We start from the raw sequence: 27,654 nt of genomic DNA on the forward strand, positions 1-27,654 counted from the left end.
TTAATTATAACTTTTTATTAACCATGCCCTGTTAATTTGTGTAGAATATTGATTTTTAGACCCGAAAATATCTTCTCTTCTTTCTCTTCAGTGACAAGGCAAAAAATTGTACAAATAGCGTATTGAATCAGAAGAATCTCCTAAACTAAACAATATAAATCCACTGAGTCGGGCTCATTTTCTTTGTCAAACATACTGGAGCGACATATCTGAGCTTTCGTTATTGTGTTTATATTACAGTATTCTTTACAAGTATAATATTATAACACTTTATTTTAAATACTAATTTAATTATTTTGAAAGTAATTGTGTATGCCTTAATCGTTAAGTAAGCTAACCTAAGATTTCCGTCCTCTCCGCGTTAAGTGCTCCCGCAGGTAAACCATAAATCTCACAGCGCGCTCGCTGTATAAGCGCCGTACATCCGCGCTTATCTGCTATTGCGGCCGGGTATTTATGGCCCTGCTGGGTACCCGTCTTAGAACACCCTGTATACAATTAATTTGATTATCCTTTCTGACGAGTTATTTTGTACGAAAATCAAAAGTATAGCCGAGTAACAGGTGTTTTAGGAGTCTTCTTAGTTTAGCTTCTTCATTCTCCTAGGACGTAGGTCCTTGATTCGATCCCCGGCTGGAACAATTGATGTTTTTTTTAATTGGTCAAGGTCTGGCTGGCGGAAGGCTTCGGCTGTGGCTAGTTACTATATACCCTACTGGCAAAATCGTACCGCCAAAGTATTTAGCGTTTCGTACGATGTCGTGTAGAAATCGAAAGGGGTGTGGATTTTTATCTTCCTCCTAACAAGTTAGCCCGCTTCCATCTTAGATTGCATCATCACTTACAATCAGGTAGGGTCAAGGGCTAACTTGTAAAGAATAAAATAAAAAATTGTACACGCATGGCTAGGGTATGGATCTCTATGGGAGAGATGTGATAGCCCAGTGGATATGATCTCAGCCTCCAATTCCGGAGGGTGTGGGTTTGAATCCGGTCCGGGCATGCACCACCAACTTTACAGTTGTGTGCATTTTAAGAAATTAAATATCACGTGTCTCAAACGGTGAAGGAAAACATCGTGAGGAAACCTGCACGCCAGAGAATTTCTTAATTCTCTGCGTGTGTGAAGTCTGCCAATCCGCATTGGGCCAGCGTGGTGGACTATTGGCCTAACCCCTATCATTCTGAGAGGAGACTCGAGCTCAGCAGTGAGCCATATATGGGTTGTTAACGACGATGGCTAGGGTATGGATCTCTTTCCCGAAGTCCATGTTTCCTAATTCTTACAATCATTAAGACAACAGCACAAAATACAAAATGTACACAGCATAGAAAAGAAAATGTAAAAGAGTATAGTTGTGATATTCGTAGAATTCAAGTTCAAGGTCTCCAAATTACAAAACAAGTTAGACCTGAAATGGCTTTTCCATTATTCCATTAGCATGAATAAAAAACCGAAGCAAGATACATAACCTAAAAGTCTCCAACACGCATGTCTCCGGGGTGCTACAAACACACGTTAGGAGAAACAACGAATTACCTCACATTATTGAGTGAGCCACTAAATCACCCCCCACCCCTATCTTAGTCACACCCCGTGTAATTTAATTAATTACCGCTAATCATTAGCTAGGTATCACGGTAAATAACGCTGCCTCTTGATCCAGCTGATTTCTTACTGGATCAGAAGCGGTGAGTTGAGTTATATAACACGTAGTGTACGTAAAGAATAGGATGAATGTGTAGTACTATGACATCAGAGGGTCTACTGGCAGTTTGATATTGTTACTATCGCGTAAACGTAAACGCGAATTTCCAAGGAATTGAAACAGCGCCATCTAGTGGCACTACTGTACAACTGTTCCATATAAATTCGCGTTTACATTAACGCGAATGAAAATATTGAAAACTCCCACTAGGCACACTGAGCACGAAAAATTCGTTAGTTCGTAAACTATAGTTACAATTAAAATGAGTCCGCCTAAAATTCAGTTTTTTAGAAATCCCGCGAGAACTATTCATTTTTTCGGGATAGAAAGTAGCCTATATTTTGCTCAATAAACTTCAAACCAGTCTATCAAACGGCTGAGCTGATTAAGGTTTTCTTCATTAGTCCAGGTCTGGCTAGTAGGAAGCTTCATTTGTGGCTAGTTATCACCAACTAAGGCGTACCGCCAAGCGATTTAGCGTTCCAGTACGATGTCTTGTAGAAACTGAACGGGATGTGGATTTTCATCCTCCTAACAAGTTAGCCTGCTTCCATTTTAGATTGTATCATCATTTACCTTTAGGTTTATGTTTCAAAAAAGATTAAAACCGTCGTCGTTATCAAACCATATTCAGCTCACTGCTGAGCTCGAGTCTTCTCTCAGAATGGGTTAGGCCAATAGTCCACCTTCTCTGGTATGCAGGTTTCCTCACGATGTTTTTCTTCACCGATAGAGACACGTGATATTTAATTTCTTGAAATGCACACAACTGAAAATTTGGAGGTGCATGCCCCGGATCGGATTCGAACCCACACCCTCCGGGATCGGAGGCAGAGGCTCCACTGGGCTACATGGATTTTGGTTTAGTATAAATACAAAATTTTGTTAAAAAAAATATAGTGCAGACGTATAAACACCGGGGCAGATAGCTATTTTACTGTAACTAAACAATTTCACAAATAGGTTCACAAAGTAATTCCATTATGTGATTCGGTACTGGTATAGGCCTCGTATGTATCTACAGATCTAATAAAACTGTTGGTTTGGTACTAACTGAATCGGAATTTATGGCAACGATTTATAGTCTTTAAATAAACTAATGTATTGCGCAATTTATATGGTACAAATGCCATACAAGCACTTTACGTATACCTACTACATATTAAAATTTGAATCTGTAGGCTTTAAACTTTTAGAGCTTTTGAATTCATAGTTTTGTTGAGTTTTTGAATCGTCAGTATTTAATGATTTCTTGAAATTTAATTGTGAATGGTTTAAACTAAATCCATTAAGGAAAATATTTCTTCAGTAATTATGATACAGCATATGCAGCACAATGCTGAGCAGAACCTTGAAGGTTGTGCCAAATATGACATAGTGGTGTCCTGATGCTTAGACTACCTTTGGCGTTGACTTGCCTAAGTGGTCGGGGTATCAGGCACTGCACAATAGTTGAGTGTGGCACAATTTTTGAAATAAATGATTTTTCTTTCTTTCTTTCTTTTAATCACAGTGATAATATTATTATGAATACACTTTAAGCAACAAGTTCGTCGAGAGGCTTGACCCTGTAGTAGGTAGTTGATATAGGCTGATGATAATGATTACTTGCAATATAGCAATGCTATACGTATTTAATATTAAACATTTCTTAAAATTACTCCAGAAAATCCATTCACTAGTTTTGAATCTCTGGTATTCCTGTCTGAATATAGTCGTGACGATGGAGAGATGCTGAGAGATAATTAAGATATCTTTTAAACTTTTAATCCTACATTTTAGTCAGTTTAAAATTAATGACTTTTGACTGATTAAAATTAACGGTATATCTTTACTAATTAAAATGGGAGAAACATTTTAGTCAGTCAAAAAGTCATTAATTTTGGAAAACAAAAGTAAACCTGGTCGCTGTTGATAAAGAGAGTCAAGGTTTGAAGCATTGTAGAGCTGAGATTTACGGTTTCATAGCAAAGAGTATTTCGGTGAGGCAATAATTATGTGCTTTTGTTGTTGCTTTCTTTTCATATACAACAATTGTTCTACTTTCGCTATTGTTGTTGTGGTGTTTTACGAAGCGACTTGTTGTAAAGAGGTCGAACACTTGTGAAATTCTATTGTAGAAATGAAATTGTGTTTTATCTTTCATGTAATTTACTTTCATTCTTCTTAATTTTCATCTTTGCATAGAAATTTCGTGACATTAACCCTTTATGAAAATAATTTAATTAAAGTAAAAGAAAGGTTTAGTGTTTATTCCGCTGTTGTTTTTTTAATTTTCTTCGTTTGCGCTTTTTATTACGTACCACCGACATGTTATAAAAAAGATGTTTTAAACTAGTTTTAACCCTAATTAAAAAGTTAAGATAAATATTTGTAATTTTAATTTAATATTGATATAATTCGATTCAAAGCCCTGCCTTGTAAAAGGAAATATTACCTATAATTACAAATAAAATTGTTATTTTAAACTCTTGAAAGGAGAATGGCGAGATTGTATGTATTTTGGGACTAGCTGATAGAAGTAGCGTGCATAGTGGAAACCTATTATTAGTTGTTTATCGTGATTTAACTATATATAAGTAAACGGTAAGCAGTCTTAAAATGCAGGGAGAAAGGATAAGCCTTTAAAAATTAGTAGGTATCCTATTTATATATATAAATGTAAAAAACACCTTCGCTGACGCTCCTCCGTTTTTGCAGATGCCTTTTTTTTGTTTGTTTTCTTTTGATTCCCGTTCTGTAAAATCTTAATATTTTTTTTACAAGCATCTTACAAAATAATAGTTTTGATCAATAGAAATGTATGAGTGTACGACACTTCAAAGTGTGACTCCCACTTTTGCCACAACCTCTTTTGTCATTTACCACGTTTTAGGTACGAGTACGGTAGGCAGGTGATATAGGAGGACATCATCATCATCATTAACGACATATATTCATGCTCACTGTTGAGCACGAGTCTTCTCCCGAGAGAGTGTTACGCTAATAGTCCACCACGCTGGCTGGCCCGATGCGGATTGGCAGACTTCACACACGTAAAGAAATGATAAAATTCTCAGGTATGCAGGATTTCTCACGATGTTTTTCTTTCAACATTTCAGGCACAACGGATAATTCATTTAATTTCTTAAAATGCACATGAAATACAAATGAAAAATTGGAGATGCATACCTTGGATCGGATTCCAACCTATGCCCTCCAGAATCGTAAGCAGAGGTCATATTCACTAGGCCAGAGTTTCTCAAAATGGAGTTCGCGGACCCCTAGGGGTTCGCCATTCGACGGGGTTCGCGACAAGGTTTACGTAATGGCGGCTTGATAACTGATACCGATTCAGAATTAAGGTTAAAATTGTCAACAAAGTTACTCCTAACATTGAATCCATTTTGCTACAAGAAAAAAGCACACCCATCACATTAATATTACAAAGAACATTTCTTTTGGTACTTTATGTGTTACCTTTTACTCGAATAAAAACCTTATTTTCTTCAACAGTCAAATTAATTTTTTCTTGGGGGGAGGGGACGGGGGGGGGACGGTTTTCCCTGCTGTCGATGGAAATAACTTTGAGAAGGCCCTAAATGATCCACAGTCAGTAAAAGTAAATAAAATAAGAAGACCCATTTCCGGCTCGTAATCCAAACACCTTGAAGCTTCGTGAAATGTGTTAAAAAGTTGGCCATCGTGTTTGCGGAGCCGTGAGCTTGTTCCCAACTTGTAAATTGATTGAAACGCCGACGCCTGATAATTACTTTATAGTTTTCTTGTTAATGCTAGTGGAAAGTTTGTAGACAGGTGCTGCTAAGTTTTGCTTGTGTTTCGTGAATTAGGTGTTGCTTTCTTTGTAGATGTTTCTTGGATACGTTGAGACATGTGGATTGTAACTGTGGCACGTAGAAATTGTTACCATAAGAACAGTCTTCAATAAATTTAAATATAATGTGTTTATTTTCAAAGAGAATTTGTTTTCTCAAGTGCTTCAATAGATATTCCACTTCCACGAGACTAAAACACAAACATACTTTCATATTTTTTTGTTTATTTGTCTGTTAATGTTTAGAACGCCTGGAAAAATTTTAATAGGTCTTACATTCGAGATTATTGAACAAAATATAGGCTACTTTTTTAAAAATTCAAAATTAATTTATTTCAATTACGCTTAGGTTATAAACATTTAAATTTAATTTAATGTAATGGTGGTAATAATAGTCGAAAACTTAAAATTAAAGTTACGAGGGTTCCAAGCGCGCCTTGATCCGAGAAGAGCCCACAACAAACTCAGCCTAGGTTTATTTTTTTTATCCCGAAATAATTCATGGTGGTAACTAGCCACGGCCGCAGCTCTCACCAGCCAGACCTGGACAATTAAGAAAATTTCAATCGGCCCAGCCGAACCCAGAACCTCCGGTCCTGAAAATCCACCGCGCATACCACTGCGCCACGGAGGTCGTAAACTCGAACTGAGACTCAAACCCAGGACGTCAAAATGTAGCCGTACAAAATACACCAAGGAGGTTTCCAAGCACTTCGAGCGTTTTTCGGCGTTAATAGAAACAATACTTAGATAGTGATCTCGGAACGTGCCTCTAAACGGCGAATGTATTCAGAGCGGGAAGATTCGGAAGATAATTCGATGTTCCTCCGGACGGAACCAATCGATAAAGGTGTTCGCTCGGAACTGACTGCTAAATGGGAAGGATATGTTAAACGTTACACATACTATTGTAATAAGATTCTTGAATAGTAAAAAGGGAGTTTGAATTAATTGACGGTCACAAGTGATCCTGCTTTCTGCATTCACGCACATTACCGCATTCTGGCAATAAATTGTTTTTGATTTTGATTTTAAAAATAAATAGTTTTTTTCATATCTATACGCTCAGACTAATTATATGAGAACCTGCCTCGCTATGACAGTTTTTATAATCACTAATAGTCTCTGTAGAATAGATGTTTCATAGTTGTAATCATAAAAATACTTTTTCTCAAACATGCTTGGAAATTTGAGCATTATTTTGACAACTTTCTTCGAGATAAATTGAACTTGCTGTACTGGTCGAGCAGCGGCCGGCAATAGTTGTATGAATATCCATATCTGTCGTGTTTAGCGGCCAAATAACATCATATTTGTCGTGTAATTTAAAAATGGAACGATCTTCTACTCCGCAACATGGCAATCAAAGAGGTAACTTATTAAAGGTTTAATTTAAAGGAGCTGTTTTGTGAAAAAAAATTCTTTGGCGCGTAAAAAACCATTGTTTTGAGTTGTTCAACTTCGTCATTGGATTTAAAATAGTATTCCACGTAATATTAACGAAAGCATCTTATCCTGACCATCGACTTCCCATCAACACTTTAAAATTCAGAATCACGCTGAAGACACTAAAACAATAAAGTAAACAACAAACATCAACCGCATTAGAATTATCTCGATCAAACATAATTCCCGGAAAATCAACATGAAATTTTAGAAATTGTACATTCAATAATTGTATTTTCAAATAAAAGTTCTAAATAGCAGCTACTAGACATTGATGGACTTACGTATTTGTGCCTCGCTTCGCCTCGGCCCACACTCACACGTTCGTCCATCAATGCCTCTCTTGCCGGCCGCTGCAGTAATGTACTATTTTGTGTAGTTAGTATAAAGGTGTAAAAAACGGTCAACAACGTTTAGTTTAGTATAAAATATACCTAATCTAAGCTCGTTTTCCTCGAAAAATTACAGACAATGTTGTTCATGAATTTGGGTGTGATGATAGGTCTTATGTTATTAGCCTAAGTATGTACGTAATCAAATACCTACGTACGTTGTACTGAACCCTAGGTTTGCGAGTCCGACACGTAGGTACTTGTCCGGTTAATTTTCAATTAAAATATCTACCATCTCTAAAAATATTATCGTAGGCATACGAGGCCCATTTGAAAACATCCTGTGTTTATATACAGGTTGTTGTTATGAGTTTTATCAATGCTGCGTACTGACTTAAAAATAAAAAGTTATTCATATTTTTATTTAAACCCCGCTCTGAGCACCTTTATCGCGGCTCCCTCCAGAGGGATTTCAAATTATCTTTTATCTCGCACCTGTTTAGAATACACGTGCCGTTTAGTGGAGCACACGGGAGCACATCGGAGCACATCGGAGCGTTATCTTGCTATCATTTCTATTAAACTTCTATATAGACGTGCAATGGAACACATTGAGCCCGGAAGCTTTCTGATTTTGTTTCCATTTTCAGTATGGTTTCATTTAACGATTTATTTAGTATTATTGTAAGCAGATCATAAAGTATGGTTTAATTTATGATCTGCTTACAATAATACTAGCGGGCGAGCGAGACTTCATCCGTGTGGAAACACTTAAAAAACTTTGGATTTTTAAGTGCTTTCATCCCTAAGGGGTTAATTTTGGCAAGATCTAAAGAAATCTCTAAAACGAGGTAAAAGGCAAAAAGTACTTTCCCTATCGAGAGTTGGATACCATAATGTCACCGGATGGCAGTGGTGTGCACAAGGTTCTTAACTAGGATAGTACTATACGTACAAATTAGAATATTCCTCCTGCAATATATATTCGTAATGTATTCTCAGGGTTTTTCAAATCGGGATCATGGATGGTTGTTGCTGACAGCGTGGAAACCGCTATTTCTTTCATTGTCACAAATAACAAACTTGGAATAAGATAAGCGTTAGTTCGGTTTGCTTACAAGAAGACAACTCTAATGAAGATGACATTAATGAACCGTTGGGGAGTGTAACGGAGCCTTCACTCTTCACCAGTCAACCCATCTCCCAGCAAGCGATGCGAGCAGCCGCGCGCCGCGCTGCCGCTTCGCAGTTTGGATCGTGCCGCATTGCAAGAACCAGCTCATGACTAAGGGTCCCGTGTGGGTTCGAAACTAGTCGGGCATACTCCGACCTTATATAATGTGAGTTTTAGCCGTGTTTCATAATCAATTAATATCCTCAGGGTATGCATTGGCTTTATTCATCTATGAAGTGCACGCTACTGCCGGATAGGGCTGTTAGTTGTTGGACCCATCGTAGGAAATTGTCCCATTCAGTTTCTCTAGACCTAGGTCTGAGTCTCATAAAAGACTCAATGATATTTTGCGTCCCTTCAGAGACTTCGCGCTCGTCCAAAACCCTTAGCATCCACTGCAGCGACAAAAATTTAGAGTCTTAGGAATAACACGGTCAGAATAATAAACGAAATCACTTTAGATTTAAATTTGAATATGATAGTGTCAGCTCTAGCAACTAAAAGTGTCATTGTTTTTGTTAATCCGCGATGGCGCCGCTTGAAGAGCGCCTCTTCAGCGTAAAAGGCTACGAGTAAACTCCATTACGAGGCCATTAAATATGCGAAAATGTTCACTCGCGCAGTTGCGCGCACTTGCAGCGCCCATTATTGTCTAATAAAAAGACTGCAATTCGTATTGATACAGAAATCCAAAGATAAACAATAAATATATATAAATATATAATTTGATCATAATGCTATTATCAAATATTCATTATCATTATCTGTCAATGATTCCAAAATAACCAAAATCAAATCAAATCAAAAATCATTTATTTCTAGTAGGCTCAGTTTACAAGCACTTTTGACACGTCAGTTGAATATTTGTAAATATACTACCACCGGAAGGCAGGTTCTGCTGAGAAGATACCGGCAAGAAACTCAACAGTTGCTCTTTTTAAAAAATCATACAACATTGTAATTTACAATTGATGACAACATTACAATTTCTTATAGTTTTACTTCCTGTGTTTTCATTCCACCAATTTGTAACGGTGTTTTCAAATTCAATTTTATAATCATACGAACCAAAAAATCTCTGCTTGATTGTCTTTGTGTTTATCCGGGCTAATTTCTGGAACTACTGAAAATATTTATTGGGGCTTTTACTGGAAGTTAAAGGAGGATAATGAGCACAAATATACTACTTAATATCCCAAAAAATCTATGCTCAAGCGGTATTTGTGACACATTAATTTCCAAGTTGTCCCTTATGATTACGTGTGTAAACGTTTTGACGATTTATTATCTAGGATTTGTATATCATTAGAACATATAGAAAGATAAAAATTGAAAAATTCGATACTATTATTTCTATTAGTTCGATTGAATCGGTTTTAGTGGAACTAAAACTAACGTATGGTTATAGAGTTGGAACGTACGTGGTGGAATATAAAACTTTACGTAAACTGTAAATTGTGTGCGGCTCGTTACTTACTGTTTAGAATTTGTAATATGGTCTTTAATAGTAGATTAACATTATAGTCCGGGATCCGTAGAACATTTTTTATAACTGATTCATCATCGTCATCATTATCAACTCATATTCGGCTCATTGCTGAGCTCGAGTCTCCTCTCAGGGGTTAGGCCAATAGCCACCACGCTGGCCCAATGCGGATTGGCAGACTTCATACACGCAGGGAATTGAGAAAATTCTCTGGTATTCAGGTTTCCTCATTATGTTTTTCCTTCACCGTTTGAGACACGTGATATTTAATTTCTTTTAATGCACACAACTGAAAAGTTGGAGGTGCATGCTCCAAACCAGATTCGAACCGACACCCTCCGGGTTCGGAGGCAGAGATCATATCCGCTATCACGGCTCTCAACTAATTACTATCAAGTTATTTTTTTGTGAGTAGCTTCTTCTCGACGAGACGATCAAATTTTTTATTACCTGGTAACGCAGTCATCTACCAGAATGAAGAATTTTCGTAAATAAAAAAGTCGATTGTCTCATCGAGATGACGCTACTCACGAAAAATTAACTTGATAGTAATCAGTTGTAAAAAATATTCTACGGATCCCTGACTATAAGGGTAAAAAGAGTCTTATATACTCTTCTCAGCTCTTCTAATTCTAATTAATTATTGTCTGTTTCTAGTAACTCATACACTACTTATAATAATAACAGCTTTTCACTAAATGCATATTATGGTAGGATAGGTAGGTAGGGATTTCAAATTATAGGTAATATTTTAAAATTACGCTGATGTACCTTGGACTTGGACTCATGTAATAAGACGTTCTTAACTTTACATCGATTTTACAAACAGTAAATAAAACATTATACTTATAACAACAGTAGTAGAAAAGTTTTACTTAGCTCTCGTGTCGATCCATGTGTCACTTAACTTTCGTTTTTCATAACTAAAAACCAAGCAGTAACAAAATAAATCAAAAGAAAATTATAATTAATCTATTACAAAGCTACTTTTTTACTACTCACAGGAAAAAAAATCTATTCCGCCCCGGGGCTGATTTGAGAAAATGGCCGGAATTTCCTGTCAAAAACATTCCCGAAAAATAATTCACGATAAGAAAACAGTATCGTCCTAAGCGACACGATTTGACCCCAATCTCTGCGCCCGGAGCGTCATCCGGATCGCGTTGCAGAGGTCAATCCCCGACCCGTATTAGCCCGGCCAACTGATCTGCGACATCTTCGTCAGTCACGCGACTTTTACAAAATTCTATTTCTAGAGAGTTTACAAGCACTTTTGAAACGTCAAGTTTGTTTGTAGTGACTACTGACTAGCTTGGCAAGTTCGTTGATGACACTCCCATGATATGCGGACGACGGGGGGAACGGACTGCGCGGGTAAGAAGTCGTGCGAGCGGGGCATCGGGAGTGTTACGAACGAACTTGCCAAGCTATAGTGATATTGTTTGGAGGTTATGCTGAGAAAAGCCTATGTTATGAAATATTTGCTCTTAAAAAAACACTCATTATTTTTTCATTTTATTTTACTTTACAATGAATAGATTAATTAGGTATAATTTCTTCCTATGTAAAGGTAGAAGCTGATCCAATGGTCTCTAAGCATCTTTGTCATTATGGAATTTACGTCGACTTAGAATAAATAAATAATAAAAAAGAAGTCGAATTATTTAAAATTTATTATTGTAATATCGACTGCCTCATTAGTCTTTTATTTGGTTCATGTATTTGCGGATCACGAGGTCGATGTATGAAACTCAAATGAATCACAGAACCCCTGGGCCCACCAAACTGCATTAAGGCAGCGTGGCGTCTAAGTTACATACCCTTCTACACTTCCACATCGACACAACCTTATAGGAAAGGTCCTGGCATGAATAAAGTGTTTATAAGGGGCCTGGTCCCATAGTGGGCTGTTAAAATAGATTGATAAAAAATAAATAGGCGCCTTACGCCTTAATCGTCAGTTTTGACCTCAATTCTGTTCGGTTATGCAAAGGTCAATCTCGAATCACCCCACATCGACCTCTCGGCATGTTCATGAGTGCTACTCGAGTCTACTCCAACAGATCATACGAGATTTCTTCAAATAACAAATCTTTGTTTATTTTCCCTTGTTCCCGAATCAAATGATTTCATAATATCATTTATGGCAAACAATAATACGCAAAGGAAAATAAAAACGAGACAATTGTGTACAATAATATGTAATCAAATGGAAGGTTCCATTGTATACTGAAAACAGTATGGGCATTCTATTTAAATATAATGAATATTTTATAACTGTCTTGTTGATCTATGTGGCTTTAGATTATAAGGCTTCGAGGGTCGCCTATGTAATATTAAGCATTTCTTTTTTGTGATAAATTTAAAGAAAACAATCTAAGCCCGGTTTTGGAAGTTGTGTGACCCTCTCACCCATCAGACCAAATAAATATGGACTTGTATCAAATCCAAATTCACTAACAAAATAGTCTGTAATTTTTTGAGGTGGCCGAAGTAAACTCACACATGGAAAATATTTAACACCAGTAATATTTTGAGTCCTTACACTACACACTGCTATAAATTTGATTCGTAATACACAAACGTGTAATTTTTAGACAGACTAACACACACATCGCTTATACTATTCACTGAATATATTCGATTACTTGATCGGTGTTTTGTTTTAAAATTAATGTAAATAACTTAGAAATACTTACAAATCAAACGTAACTTAAATAAATAAATAAATAAATATACTTAAACAATACACATCACTATTTAGCCCCAAAGTAAGCATACAGAGTAGCTTGTGTTATGGGTGCTAAGATAGTTGATATTATAATATTCATATACATTTATATACTACATATAAATACTTATATAATGTATAAATACACACAGACACTGGAAAACACCCATGCTCATCACACAAATATTATCCAGTTGTGGGAATCGAACCCACGGCCGTGGATGCAGAAAGCATGGTCACTACCCACTGCGCCACGCGGCCGTCAACTTCATATTTTAGTAAACTAGAAGTTGTGGCAGTTTTTTATGCTATTGATATTTATGCTGTTCCAAGTAATCCCATCTTATAGTGGAATTCATAGACGTTGTGGGGGCGCCTCCAGGGGATCGTTCACCCACTGAGTGTCAAATTCAAACTATGCGTTTGAGAATTCGACACTCAGCGGGTGAATGGTCCCCTGGGGGTGCCGTCTATGAATTCCACTGTTAGACTGCACGATCAATTAACTTCAGGTGAGATCGCAATCAAGGGCTAACTTGTCAATGAACCAAAAAAGAATACCTACCTACTATTTACTCCAACTTAAAGATAATTAAACAAAAAGTTAAACACAAACACCAACTCGGCGTCAACTCCATTAAGCTGTAACCTTTTCCACGAGCCCTCTGTACCGAGTTTATCAAACTCCTCAATATAACACTCACCGTAATCCCGACTTCAAAACTTCCAAAGCCGCCATTGAAACTGCGGGCAAACATCGGCGCGCGATTGTTTCACGCCACGACATACATATTAATTTCAGCTTCATTTCAATATCAACAAGAGAAGCCGAACATCTGAATAGCTTTGCTTACAGAGTGAGGTGTGGCCACGTGACTTTATAATAACGTTTGGCTTAAGTAATAGGGTTATAGGCCTTGGGCCAGGACCGAAATATTTATTCATGAACGTGCAAATTTTGTAGGTATGTGATATTTATGGCGATTTGGATAAGACTAAGAACGAGGTGAACTATGGCGGTAGGACGTTTTTCTTCCAAGCCATCGTGCACACTGATTGACGGCCTCCGTGGCGCAGTGGTATGCGCGGTGGATTTACAAAACGGAGGTCCTGGGTTTGATCACCGGCTGGGCAAATTGATATTTTCTTAATCGGTCCAGGTCTGGCTGGTGGGAGGCTTCGGCCGTGGCTAGTTAACACCCTACCGGCAAAGACGTACCGCCAAGCGATTTATAGTTCCGGTACTATGCCGTGTAGAAACCGAAAGGGGTGTGGATTTTCAACCTCCTCCTAACAAGCTAGCCCGCTTCCATCTTAGACTGCATCATCACTTACCATCAGGTGAGATTGTAGTCAAGGGCTAACTTGTAAAGAATAAAAAAAAAAACATCCAAAAAAAAATTTGGCGCATCCAATAACAAAAATGGCTCTAAGGTTGCAATATATTTTATTTTAAAAACAAATCAACAATTAAACATATAATTTATTACAGTTTAATCTGTATTATATGGATATAGAAACGTCAGCTTAACTGTAATTTACATATAAGATTAGTAGTTTTAGTTTGCGTGTTTTTTTTCTTTAATCTCCGTATTGTTGCCTTTATAATGAAACTTATTACATACCGTTTGGATGATTTCAAGCTCTATAAAGGATATACGAGTAGAAACAATCTTTATGTTTTATATATTGTTGTTCTTTGTTTATTTTTGGAAAATTTTAATACAATAAATAAATTCAAAAATTAAAATCAAAACAGCGGAAAAAAGAGAAGCAAAATTAAAAAAAGTCTTCGGTAATTATTCAGTATTAATTACAGTAGCCTTTGTCCAGTATCGATAATGAATATTCATGAAGTTATTATTCTTATTGATTCATTTTATATATTTTTCACAAAACCACTGTCATTGATTCGTACTGTGATCATCTTCTTTAATACCAGTGAGGTTGATTTATTCTACAACTCGCTACCGCTCATAACTTAAGCCGACAGGTGTTCGTATGTCACACACAGGCGTCGATAATTTTATGCATGAAATTCGCTCAAGAGATATACGTTATAGTTTAAACATGCGGCACCCGCGCTCCTTCTACAAGTTAAATAACATGTCGACACATCTCGTTATATCCACTGTTTATTCTTAAACGCTGTTCGGAATTAAACCCTTTTGAAGTACTTTAACATTAGAGCCTTCTTAATTAGGCATATTTTGTTTGTTTATGTTGGAATTTGAATGCCTTGAACTTGTTAAACTTTTTGTTTGTTTATTTATTATGTACATATACTAGGTATATGATTGTGTCAAAAAAAAAGAACAGTATAACTACGAGATGAGTCTCGACTGGTTCACATAAAAAGAATCAAAGTCACTCGTTGGAGCGAGCGTTTCTCTGCGTGAAATGAGGAGATCCGCATAAGAACATAAGAACCAAAGTCCCTGACATAGCTCAGTGAGTCGCTAAGCTGAAGTGGCAATGGGCAGGCGACATAGTTCGAATAGCCGATGGACGTTGGGGTCCCAGGGCACTGGAATGGCGATACCGAAGAGCGCAGTGTTGGTCGACCCCCCACTAGGTGGACCGAGAACATTAAGCAGGTTGCAGGTAACCGCTAGATGCTGGTGGCTCAATGTCAAGACCGGTTTGTTTGGAAGTCCATGCAAGAGGCCTATGTCCATCAGTGGATGTCCATCGGCTGTTAATGATGTCGATGAGTGTCGACATATACGTACATCATCATAGTCATCATCACAAGCTCAAGGACATCAAGGACTGCATGTCTGAAAAGCCTTTTTGAAAGGATATAGCAGTCCTGTGCCGTCTACATCGAACATCTCCTTTCGACCTTATTGACATCAATCCACCTATAGCGTTAAACAATACTGCACTTTCTGGTTAGGAAAGCATATTTATGTATGTATATGTATGTACTTATTGAATATATTTTAAAGCTATTGAATAAGCTTTCATCGCGGACTTTGAGCGTGGGGACCGAATCAATAAATTCTGTAACGAAAATAAACCTAACACCCGTGCCGTGCATCAAGTTAACACATTTCGACATAATCCTATCGACTCAACTGGACTAGTGGTGTCAAACTAAGGGTCAAAAGTTATTAAACCAGAATTCGATTCCAGCTCAACGTAAAGGCATTTTTTTATATTTTTCATTTATTTATTCTTTTATTTTTTATATAGAAAAAAATACTGCATAAATAAAATAAATAAATAATTATAAATGTATAAGTTGATAAAAAATGCTATGCAATAGCTTTGCTTTGTGTTGAAAGCCATGGAAAAGGAGATAATTTAGGGTATAACCAAAATGTTCCACAAAGCGTTGTCCTACGTCAATCAACCTAAAGCGCCTCATGTGCATGTCATTCACTGTCACAGTTCAAACCGGAGCACAGCGATGCTTGAAGCTAGGTATCAGAAATAAGCAGGGCGCTAGTAATAGTCCTCGGACGATCCCATTACAAAGAGACTTATTTTGCCTCATTTATGCGTTTGCGTCCCAAATCTTACCAATTACATAAGTGCGTTGCACTGTCCTCTGATTACCAGGTTAGCTTACTCGGTAATTTTTTGGACGGTTATCCTCTGGCAACACGTATGGATTTGGACTAATTAGTAGAGCAATCTGAAGCAAGTTTAATAAAACATGACAATTTTGATAATTGCTCAATTTATTTCATATTGTGCAATGTCGTCGAGACGAATTGACAGTTAAGCAGTCAGTTTTTAATCAAGTATTGTCCTACTATTTAACATTAAAAACGCGAAAGTTTATATGGACGCTTGTTACTCTTTAACGTCGCAACTAATAACCGATAAGGATGAAATTGAAAATTAAAATAGATACTCGTAATACCCTGGATTAACATATATAACTCTTTGTCCTGAAAAAATCCACGGTTTCCCGAGATTTGCGAAAAACTGATAGTAATGGATGTTATGATTAATGTTTGTTACTCTTTCACGTCACGACCTTGAACTGAAATTACCTGTAATTTGGAATAAAGATAAGTATAAAATGGACATACCTTTATCCCGGAAAAATTACATTACGTATATAATTATTTTTTGCGACTAACACCGCCAGGTGCCAGCTAGTGTTCGTATGTTATAAATTGTTCAAAATTACTTTACATTCCTCAATGCATGGAATGCTACATCGAACAACTTTGGTATTTACTACAATATAAACAAATAATATCCATACTAATATTATAAATGAAGAGTTTGTTTGTAACGCGCTAATCTCAGGAACTACTGGTCCAATTTCAAAAATTGTTTGAGTGTTAGATAGCCTATTTATCGAGGAAGGCTATAGGATATAATAGAGGATATGTTTTCCCCGTATTCTTACGGGAAAGGAAAGGGAACCACGCGAGTGAAACCGCGCGGCGTCAGCTAGTAAATAAATAAAGTATTACATGTAGCCGTGACATAATTAAGCAATATTGTTAGAATGGAGTGATTAAAATTGCCCGTGTAAGCGTACCTTAACTCAGTGTTGGCTTAATACCGCCATGACTATGGAGCCAGGCTTCGTCGCTGCGATGCCGCAGCGCAAATCAAGCGTACTAATTCCGGCTAAAGATGCATTTAGCCGGAATTGGCTCGCTTGATCTGCAGCCAGCGTGCCGGTTAATGCGTGCTTCATGCAAATCTGATACTCTCATTTGCGCCGCTCTCCCGCGCCGCTCGATACTGTTTAATCATGGGGCATTTAACACTTTGTCTATTATAAATAAACTTTTGATTAGTTTGCCCATACCTTTATGTATCTGGATTGAGTAGCAATAAGCACTTGACTTCAATTTTACTTGTTGGAAAGTGATGCAATCTTAGATGAAAGCGGGCTAACTTATTAAGAGTAGGATGAAAATTGACACCCTTTTCGGTTTCTACACGACATCATACCAGAACGCTAAATCGCGTGGCGTCTTTGCCAGTAGGGTGGTAACTAGCCACGGTCAAAGCCTCCTACCAGCCAGACCTGGACCAACTGGCCCTGCCGCTGATCGAACCCAGAACCTCCGTCATGTAAATCCACCACGCATACCACTGCGCCACGGAGGCCGTCAAAGGCCTCGTGTCAAAGGAGGCTTAACATAGTTTGTCAACATCTATTGTCTAAATGTAAATTTCGAGTTGCAAAAAATATATCCTATAATGTACTGCTCTGAGTCATTCAACTTAGGCGTATATGGTTAGAGCATGAGCCTGTAATTACTCTGGCAATAATCCCTTCATAAAGACGCTGATTCTCGACATAAATAAGCAAAGCTTCCCTGGGCAAGCTATGTCAAAAAGCCTTACTATCAACTATTGAAGGATCCAGCATATGCAAACCATGTAGTATCTATATAGATAGTGGTATATATGAAGCCGTGATAGCCCAGTGGATATGACCTCTGCCTCCGATTCCGGAGGGCGTGGGTTCGAATCCGTTCCGGGGCATGCACCTCCTTTCAGTTGTGTGCATTTTAAGTAATTAAAATATCACGTGTTTCAGACGGTGAAGGAAAACATCGTGAGGAAACCTGCATACAAGAGAATTTTCCCAATTCTCTGCGTGTGTAAAGTCTGCCAATCCGCATTGGGCCAGTGAGGTGGACTATTGGCCTAACCCCTCTCATTCTGAGAGGAGACTCGAGCTCAGCAGTGAGCCGAATATGGGTTGATAATGGTGGTAAATATATAGATGTTAGTAGCTAAATCTATACCTGTTAGTACCAATTAATTAAATAAATACATCTTTTACCCGCGTAATCATGACATGTAAAATTTTGCATATTTCAATAATAAAAATAAAAATTACATGATAATAAAATTAATTAATTTGGTATAAAATTATCAATTTTAAGCAATATTATGTAGATCAGTTAATTAACTATCCGATAGTACGTGGTCTTCGTCAGTAATTAGCCATCTTGATAGTCAGTCAGCCGTTTGGCTAATGCTTGCTACATGCAAATCCAATCCTCTAATTTGGACCAATGGGCACATTAATAATGACCATTTACTAGACAAATTCGTGCGTGTACGATTATATATCTTTGGTGTACATGACCATAGCATATACGATATACTCTTAGCCTCAACAATATGGCCAAAGCATAGAATAAATCCTTTGCGTTTTGACTTCTTTTTCGAGATTGCGATTCGAGATTCGATAATTACAGGTAAGGGCAAAAAACCTGTTTTTTTCAATGAACTACCACTAGGCAAATACTTCCTTTCAGGATAGGATACAATTGGAGTAAATTGGAGAGAGTATCTACGCGGCAAATCGCTTAGGTATATGTTATTATCAATATGTTTTATATTAGAATGTAATTATTTAATATTGACCGTTCGAGTAACGTTTGACTCTGTAAAGATCATCATCAGTTTCTTTTCAACCGTACGTTTTTTTTTAATGTTTGTTACCTCATAACTTCGTCATTTATTTACTAATTTTGAAAATTCTTTCTTTTGTTTGAAAGAATACTATCAGATTTGTTTTATTTCATTTTCATTGGTTTAGCAGTTTTGTGTTAAAATCTAAATAATACCTCGAAGTCGGTTCCATTTTTATGGAAAAAGATCAGTTGTTATTGATAACGAACCGGACCGACGCGAAGGCTTAATTGTCTTACAGCCGTTTTCAATAACCTACCCAAGATTACGGATAGATAACTATCTTTACATAGTCAAACTATCTGTCAGTAGGTTATTTTAAAGTAGATAAGAACAGAAAGATAGATTTTTCTTAACTTTAGTAAGCGAAATGGCGGATAGATAAGTTATTAAAAACGGCCTTAAAACCTTTGTGTACGTGAGGAGGTCTTGCTTATGAATTACGTTGTCCATTGTACAATAACTGTATATTATACGATGTGCGTAGTTTTAAATAAGTTTGTGAAATGGTGGTAAACAAAAAAAATAAACCTTGGCTGAGTTTGTTGTGGGCTCTTCTCGGACGGCGGCGGTTTGGAATCCTCGTAACTTTAACTTTAAGTTTTCGACTATTATTACCACCATTAGATTAAATGAATTATGACATAATCTTGACCTTTCAAAAGTGCTTGTAAACTAAGCCTAATTGAAATAAATATTTTTTTTTAATTGGTAAAACATGCATGCATTTTATGTAGTCTATGAGTATTTTAATAATCACATTAACACTCTAAATCAGACCCCCCACTCAAACAGCGGCGAATGTAAAGCCGCTAGAAATAAAAAAGAAAATGTGTATTTCATTTGAGTTTAATCTGAATCCGCTGCAGAGTTAACAACTGCAGGCGTTGAATCAAAAGTTTTAAGTAGAAACCAGCGGCGCAAAGTGTTCATTCCATTGTAATAAAACTTGTTGTAAGTAGTTTAGTTTCTCGATCATCTGCCCTTTAAATACGAACCTTCAGCAGCCGTAGCTCTCAATAAAGCCACCTTTTCACCTCAGAAGGTAGCAAAGTGGATTTTGGGACTCACTCGAGCGCCGCAGCTCAAGAAATGATTGCGTGTTAAGTACGACCACCAAGTATGAGCCCTTATATTGGTGGGTACGTTTAAGACAAACAAAAATAAACAACTTCAGAGATACTCAACCAGTACATCAGATAAATTTATTGGGGTTTAATAATGTCCTTTTGGAAAAGCTATAATGCAAATATTGCAAAAGTCCTTTTTTTCAAAGTCTAAGTCAAGTTCATTTATTTCAATTAGGCTTAGTTTACAAGGACTTTCCCTTTCACTTTTTGTTATATTGTATGATTCAATTAATTATGTATGCCAATTCACCACGTTAACATGACATTCCCTTAATTCCCTTATGCTTTTTTGAGTTTTCGAAGCTTAAACGTTTGAAGAAAAGGAATCGATATGTAACATGGATGAAGATCCTGCAGTTACCAAGTGTGGCAAGCCGGAGGAATGATGAGTGTGATAGAGGAATGAGCCAAATTAAATAATATTTACATAATATTATTATAATGTATCGCATAACGGCAGTCTGAGACGCCATACGTACAAGTATGTACATGAAGTTCGTAGCCGATGAATACTAATAACTAAGAACGGAGCCGCACGTGTTAGCTATTAGATTTGTGTGTGGTCCAAGTTATTCTACCTATTTCAACATAAAAGCTTTTGTTACTAAGATAAGATGATATATTTTTGACGTGACAACGTCTTATAATTCGATGAAGCCGGCTGCACGCTCGTAAAAAGATGACGTCATGCGTCGTTCCCTCGCTCTAGGGTTGCCAATTTTTTTTATAAGAAATAAAGTACCTATATTCTGGTCTATGAAGATTATTAAACAGTATTTTAGGAACATTTTCTTTCGAAAAATGCCAAACTATTCTATCAGTATTTTTCTTATGACGTTGTCATGTTCAACTATCATCAGTAAACCGATTTTACAGAAAACCGATTTTTTTATTTCAAACTGGCTTCGTATGTGGATTTTGTCAATAAATTTCCATACAATAATTCAACATAGCACTTTGTTTTTTGTGGAAAAATAGCACCCTATGCGACATTTATTTTTGTTGTTTTAAACTTTCTACATAACTTGCATGATAATCAAAGCGTAAAACTGAAACGAACAAATAAACCTACCCAGGTTTTCAATTAGCTATATTATTAGAAAATGTTATGAAAATGAATAACATCACACTTTCCCTGCAATTTTATGTATATTATATTATTAGCTATTTTCAATTAATAAAGCTATTAACATTCATTAATCTTTATTCAAATAAGTTTGATATTGTTTAGTTTAACCACACAATGAATCCTCTTTAAAAAAAAACAAATTTTAATGAAGTAAAATGTAAACACCTTTTTGCTAACCCAAAAAATCATAGTTCACTAATTTCATAAATTCTGTACCTAATTATTCCGCGCCATGCACCATTTTGCGTGCCGCCACAAAACCAAAAATTGTAAAATGTTCGAGCATTAATATTTGTGTACCTACAGCTTAAAATGGATCATTTTATTGTGCGGTTGATTATTTCATGTTGTCAGCGTGGCTGTTATACTGTTTCATTAAAATACATTTTGTTACACGTACTAGGTACATGGCCGCTGGGCGTTCGTGATCACTTCGAAGCATTGACATATATAATTATGTATATAAACAATACGTCGCTTTGAAGTATTTTTTTTGCCGATTGTCTATTTTCAGAAATCTTCTAAATTGTACCTCAAGGGACTTAATAGTTAGATACTAACTGTGCAAAATTATTATGAACTTTGTTTTTTTTTTTTTTGCGGTCGCCATTGCAGAATTGTGATAAACAAGAAGAGAGGAACAGTGTGTCCATCTAAAAACGTTATCTGTGGTTTCAGAACTCAGTTTATAGTAGGGCTTCTGGGCTGAGATTAGTCTTGATACACCCGTAACCGTGGTTGGAATGCACGTTCAATTGGCATAAGAAATCGCAGACCTCTTTTCGACTGTTACGCAGAAGTTGATTGAGTTGTCAAGAAGCCGTTGATCGTGGACACCCATGTCACAAAGGCCATTTTTGGTATCTATATCCTTTTCTGTAGAAGGCTACCTACATATATTGGGGTCGTAAGATCACAATTAGTTTATTAGGGTAATTGGCAGTCGTTTTTTCAATATGTAAGTATGAGAATTTTACCCGCTAACGTCTATTACTTGGAGCAAACTCCAATAGTCATATTGTATTAGCATGATTGCGCCGGTTATTAGCATTTATTTAGGAAAGCCTCGTTAAGCCACACGGCTGTAGATGAATATTTTATTCATATTATATCCGAGGGAATGAATCCCGGATGCGGGAACTGTTTCCTTGAAGCGGTAACGCACCTCGTTAGCAATGATCTATTTACATATTTGTAATTGTACTGGGTATACGGTATACATTAAAAACTGAGCATCTCTAAATAGTGGACGCTTGCAAATAATGAGGCGAATATCTTAGCATTCCATGGATTCACCGTGCGGGTGCCGGGTCCATCGCGTGGTAGAGAAAAAAAACTCCGAGCAGAGTCCTGAACTTGTGACTACAGGATGTAGGGTTAAGGAATTCCTTGACGATCGGTCAACACTCCCCTTCTCTGCCCGTGTTATTCTCCCAGCATAGCCAAATTTGGTAAGATCCTATTAGAGCAGCTTTGGATACTCGTTCTAATATTATACGCGTGTAGAAATAACGTAAACGATTAATAAACCAATGCAATTATATCTAGAAATATCATGTATCGGTATAAATAGAAAAGTAATTTTTTGGTAAAATTTATTGCATCGGAGATCGAATAAGCCAATCCTCTGAAATCAGGGGTGTGATTTCGCTATTTTATACTCGTCGATGTAATAATGTAACAAGTTTTATTAGAATTTGAACTTTATTTCTATGGTTTGGGATATCAAATATAAAATCTCACTAACAACGAAGTTGTCATGGAAATGAACGATGTCACTTCGCGCACTTTACAGAATGCAGGTAGTTTTAAAAAAAATCTCTAGCTTTATTTTTTTTTTAATTTCAATTTTTAATAAGTTTTATTTTTTCTAAAGACATTTTATTTATGTATTGACTAGACAAACAAACTCTTCAGCTTTATAATATTAGTATAGATAAATCAGCAATGATTTATTATCTATCCACGATTATTTGAATATCTGGGAATATCGTGAAAAAATTCCCATTCGGTCAAATTACATCGCTAACCGAAACACGGAACGTCCATTACCCGCCGCGTACACTGTCGCATTATCCATACGAAATTTCAATTATTCTATTTTTACTTCAAACCTTCAACTGGGCTCTTTTAGTGTGTAGAGACAGAGGTATGCACTTCATCATCATTATCAACCCATATTCGGCTCACTGCTGAGCTCGAGTCTCCTCTTAGAATGAGAGAAGTTAGACTAATAGTCCACCACACTGGCCCAATGCAGATTGGCAGACTTCACACACGCAGAGAATTATGAAAATTCTCTGGTATGCAGCTGGTTGGTAAAGCTGCGCGTTTACGTTAACGCGATGGTAACAGTATGAAAATATTGCAAACTCCCACTAGGAACACTGAAAAAACGAACAGAAAAAACAGGGTAAACATAACCTTATTGAGTAAGTAAGTCTAAATAGCTTCATAGGTAGTTTTTAAAGAAGGTAGCGGAGTTTTCTTTTCGTTCCGCAAAGTTCAAGCCATTGTCATTGCGAGCTGCGCTGTGATTAAATCAGGAAACTTGCCCATTCGGATGTTGGCCAACTTTCTGATTATCCACTCATTCTTAAAAGTATCTTAAGGGGTATTGACACTGAACCAGTTTTATATAAAACTAGCAGACGCCCGCGACTTTGTCCGCTTGGAAATCAATGTAAACTTTCAAGCCCTCTTTCACCACTTTTGACTTTTGATTTGGATTCAAAATTAAAAAAAAATTTTGAATCCCAATATGTTTTGTATTTTTTTATGATTTATGAACAACTTTTAAAACTGTAACGCTAAAAATGAAGGACTTTCCATACAAACTTAAAAAGTTAAAACCCCTATTTCACCCCCTTCTTATTTTATTTTTGCAATATAAAGTATCCTATAACCTTTTCCGTATTATGGTCTTAAGCCGTGCTAAGTTTCATTTGAATTCATTTAGTAGTTTCAGCGTGATGCCCGAATAACAAAAAAACTCGGACAGACAGACAGATAGACAAAAAATCGAAAAAAATATTTTTAGCTTCAGTATCGATTATATAATGCTATCGATGATATAGATGTTGTTTGAGCGGTAATGTAAGAGATATTTCTCAATAATTTAATCATTATCAACCCATATTCGGCTCACTGCTGAGCTTTACTCTCCTCTCAGAATGAGAGGAGTTAGACAAATAGTCCACCACGCTGGCCCAATGGTGATTGGCAGACTTCACACACGCAGAAAATAAAGAAAATGCTATGCAGGTTTCCTCACGATGTTTTTCCTTTACCGTTTGGACACGTGATATTTAATTTCTTAAAATGCACACAACTGAAAAGTTGGAGGTGCATGATTCCTTCGACCCACATTCTACGCAATCGGAGGCAGATATCATATCCACTGGGCTATCACGGCCCCTGAGTGGTGGTTAATACAATAATGTTAAAAGCAGAATATACCAAACCAGTGACTCGAACTTAATTAATCAATGATGCAATTACTGATGCTATTTCAATAAAATGTAAATGTTTACATTCAAAAATAGATGATGAAATAATGGCACAGCTAGAAAATAATTAAAGTGCATTCCGTGAGCATTCGCCTGAAGAAGTTCGTGTAAAACTCGAAATAGGTCCGCGGAAAGGCAAACTAAATTGGATTCTTGATTCACTCGAAGCAAAGAGAAACAAACTAAACGAGAAATGTTTGCTTACTTGTGTACAACATTTATGTGATGAGCTTCCACAAAGGCAAATGTTTATTTTAATTTATGTGTTTATTTTTAATCGAAATTAAAATTGTTAAATTAAAGGATACTATTTTTCTTTTTATTTAAAGCACTTTGTAGGACGTCTTCTTTGCATGCTCCGTAAAATGTTATTTTGCTAAGAGGCCATCAGCTTAGCCAATTTTATTGCTGTAAACCGATCTATATATACGTGATAACCCAGTGGATATGACCCCTGCCTTCGATTCTGGAGGGTGTGGGTTCGAATTCGGTGCGGAACATTCACCTCCAACTTTTCAGTTGTGTGCATTTTAAGAAATTAAATATCACGTGTCTCAAACGGTGAAGGATAAACATCGTGGGGAAACCTGCGTACCAGAGATTTTTCTTAATTCTCTACGGGTGTAAAGTCTGCCAATCCGCATTGATCCAGCGTGGTGGACTATTGGCCTAAACCCTCTCGTTCTGTGAAAAGACTCGTGCTCAACAGTGAGCCGAGTATGGGTTGATGTATGCAGGTTTGCTCACGATGTTTTCCTTCACCGTTTGAGACACGTGATATTTAGTTTGTTACAATGCACACAACTAAAAAGTTGGAGGTGCATGCCCCGGACCAGATTCGAACCCACGCCCTCCAGAATCAGAGGCAGAGGTCATATCCACTGAACTATCACGGCTCTCGATCAAAATACTGTTATCGAGACATAACCTAGCAGTTTATGAATAGTCCTGTGTGAAATATTTTAATTGACCTATCAAATCTGGGACCGCCCACTCAAAGGTATCTAAATTAAAGGGCTGGTTAAGTGGTTAATAATAATTAGCAAAGCTGAGCAAGTAATTGCGGTACATTAATCACGGCTGAGTCAACCGAAAGATAATTGGTGTGAGACCACAGCATCCACCGGAATATGGAGGCATCTCTGAATGGTTTGTTATGTTCACACACCACAAGATAGTCAAAGTCAATAATCTAAATAATTAAAAAAAAATTGAAATCCCGACTGCCTAATCTGCGCGCACCTAAATATTATAATATCTAATGTACGTTTTTTTAATATGGCCATGATATACCAATTTGAATTCCTCTTGATGAGCGCTTAGATATGATACCCATATCGCATTACTCGAAAAAAAAATTTTTTTCACCTCAAGTCTATAGCGTCTCACAGTCGTTGTGTTGGTTTTTTTTTAATTTCACCTCTCTAAGAATATATACTAATAGGTATTATGAAGGCAAATGTTTGTGTGTGTGTGTGTGTGTTTGTTTCTACTTTGCGCTGCGGCTACTGAAGCGATTTGGCTGAAATTTGGAGTTGAAATATATTTTACTGTAGATTAACACATAGACTTTTCATCTCGGAAAAATCCATGGTTCCCGCGGGATTTGTGAAAAACTTTCCACGCGGACAAAGTCGCGGGCATGCGCTAATCTAGAATAGTACTGGCTTCTATCCAAACTCAGGCAAATTTACAGTTATTAAATCTACACGGGTAAAAGCTGGACATAGCTAAAGTTTCATATAACATGTTATTACCAAAATTAACCAAATTGCCCAACTCATGTAGCACCGTAAGTATCATCACCGGCGAACGTTTCATTTCCATTTCTTAAATCCCCTGTCACACCTTCATATCCGGGGATGAATCAAATCGCACCTCCTATGGGGTTGAGATTTGTATTCGCAGGGGAATTACTGGAATTCGCTTATATTATTATGTACTAGTTTTTACCCGTGGTTTCGTGTATTTTATCCAATAATATCAAAATCATTTGTTTTTAGACTTCTAATAAAGCAAGTTTCTTTTTTTTATTCTTTACAAGTTAGCCCTTGATTACAATATCACCTGATGGTAATTGATGATGCAGTCCAAGATGGAAGTGGGCTAACTTGTTAGGAGGAGGAAAATTCACACATCTTTTCGGTTTCTACACGACATCGTACCGGAACGCTACGTCTTTGTCGGTAGGGTGGTAACTAGCCACGGCCGAAGCCTCCCACAAGCCAGTCTAGTGTATTAGCGACTTTTTTAGTTCTATATCCATTTTGTATTAACTTTCGCAATTTTTCGAATTATCAGTTTAAAGAGTAAGCCGAACAAAGAACCTTTCTTTTTGGAAGTCTGTTAAAAAGGTTTGGGCTAAAAGCCCAAATAGCGCTCAAAAATATTAAATTGTACCGGCAGTCAAGTAAAAATATTACTCAAAAAAATATTTTTTCTCAATTAAATAGTTATTTATTAAAATACATACTCTTGATGTCAAGTAAAAAATTATAGTTAAGACGTTTAACAGACTGTTACAGATAAGTCAATAAAAATCTTAATTTTACAGTACTCAACGCTTTCATTAGTCACTAATATACTTATTAGACTCAAACAAGGTTAACCCGTCAAATCACATCTCAGACGCATTCCAGCAACATTGGCTGGCGGAATATGATTTGTCTCTCGCAAACGTAATAACGGTCGGCTAATCTAGTAAAACACCGCAAATCGATGTTCTAACATGTTTTCTAACCCTCGCGTGTCACCCTCGAATTCCATCGCTCATCCACCGCGGC

The sequence above is a fragment of the Bicyclus anynana genome, chromosome 6, assembly GCF_947172395.1.
Source record: "Bicyclus anynana chromosome 6, ilBicAnyn1.1, whole genome shotgun sequence".
In the NCBI taxonomy this organism is placed as follows: domain Eukaryota; kingdom Metazoa; phylum Arthropoda; class Insecta; order Lepidoptera; family Nymphalidae; genus Bicyclus; species Bicyclus anynana.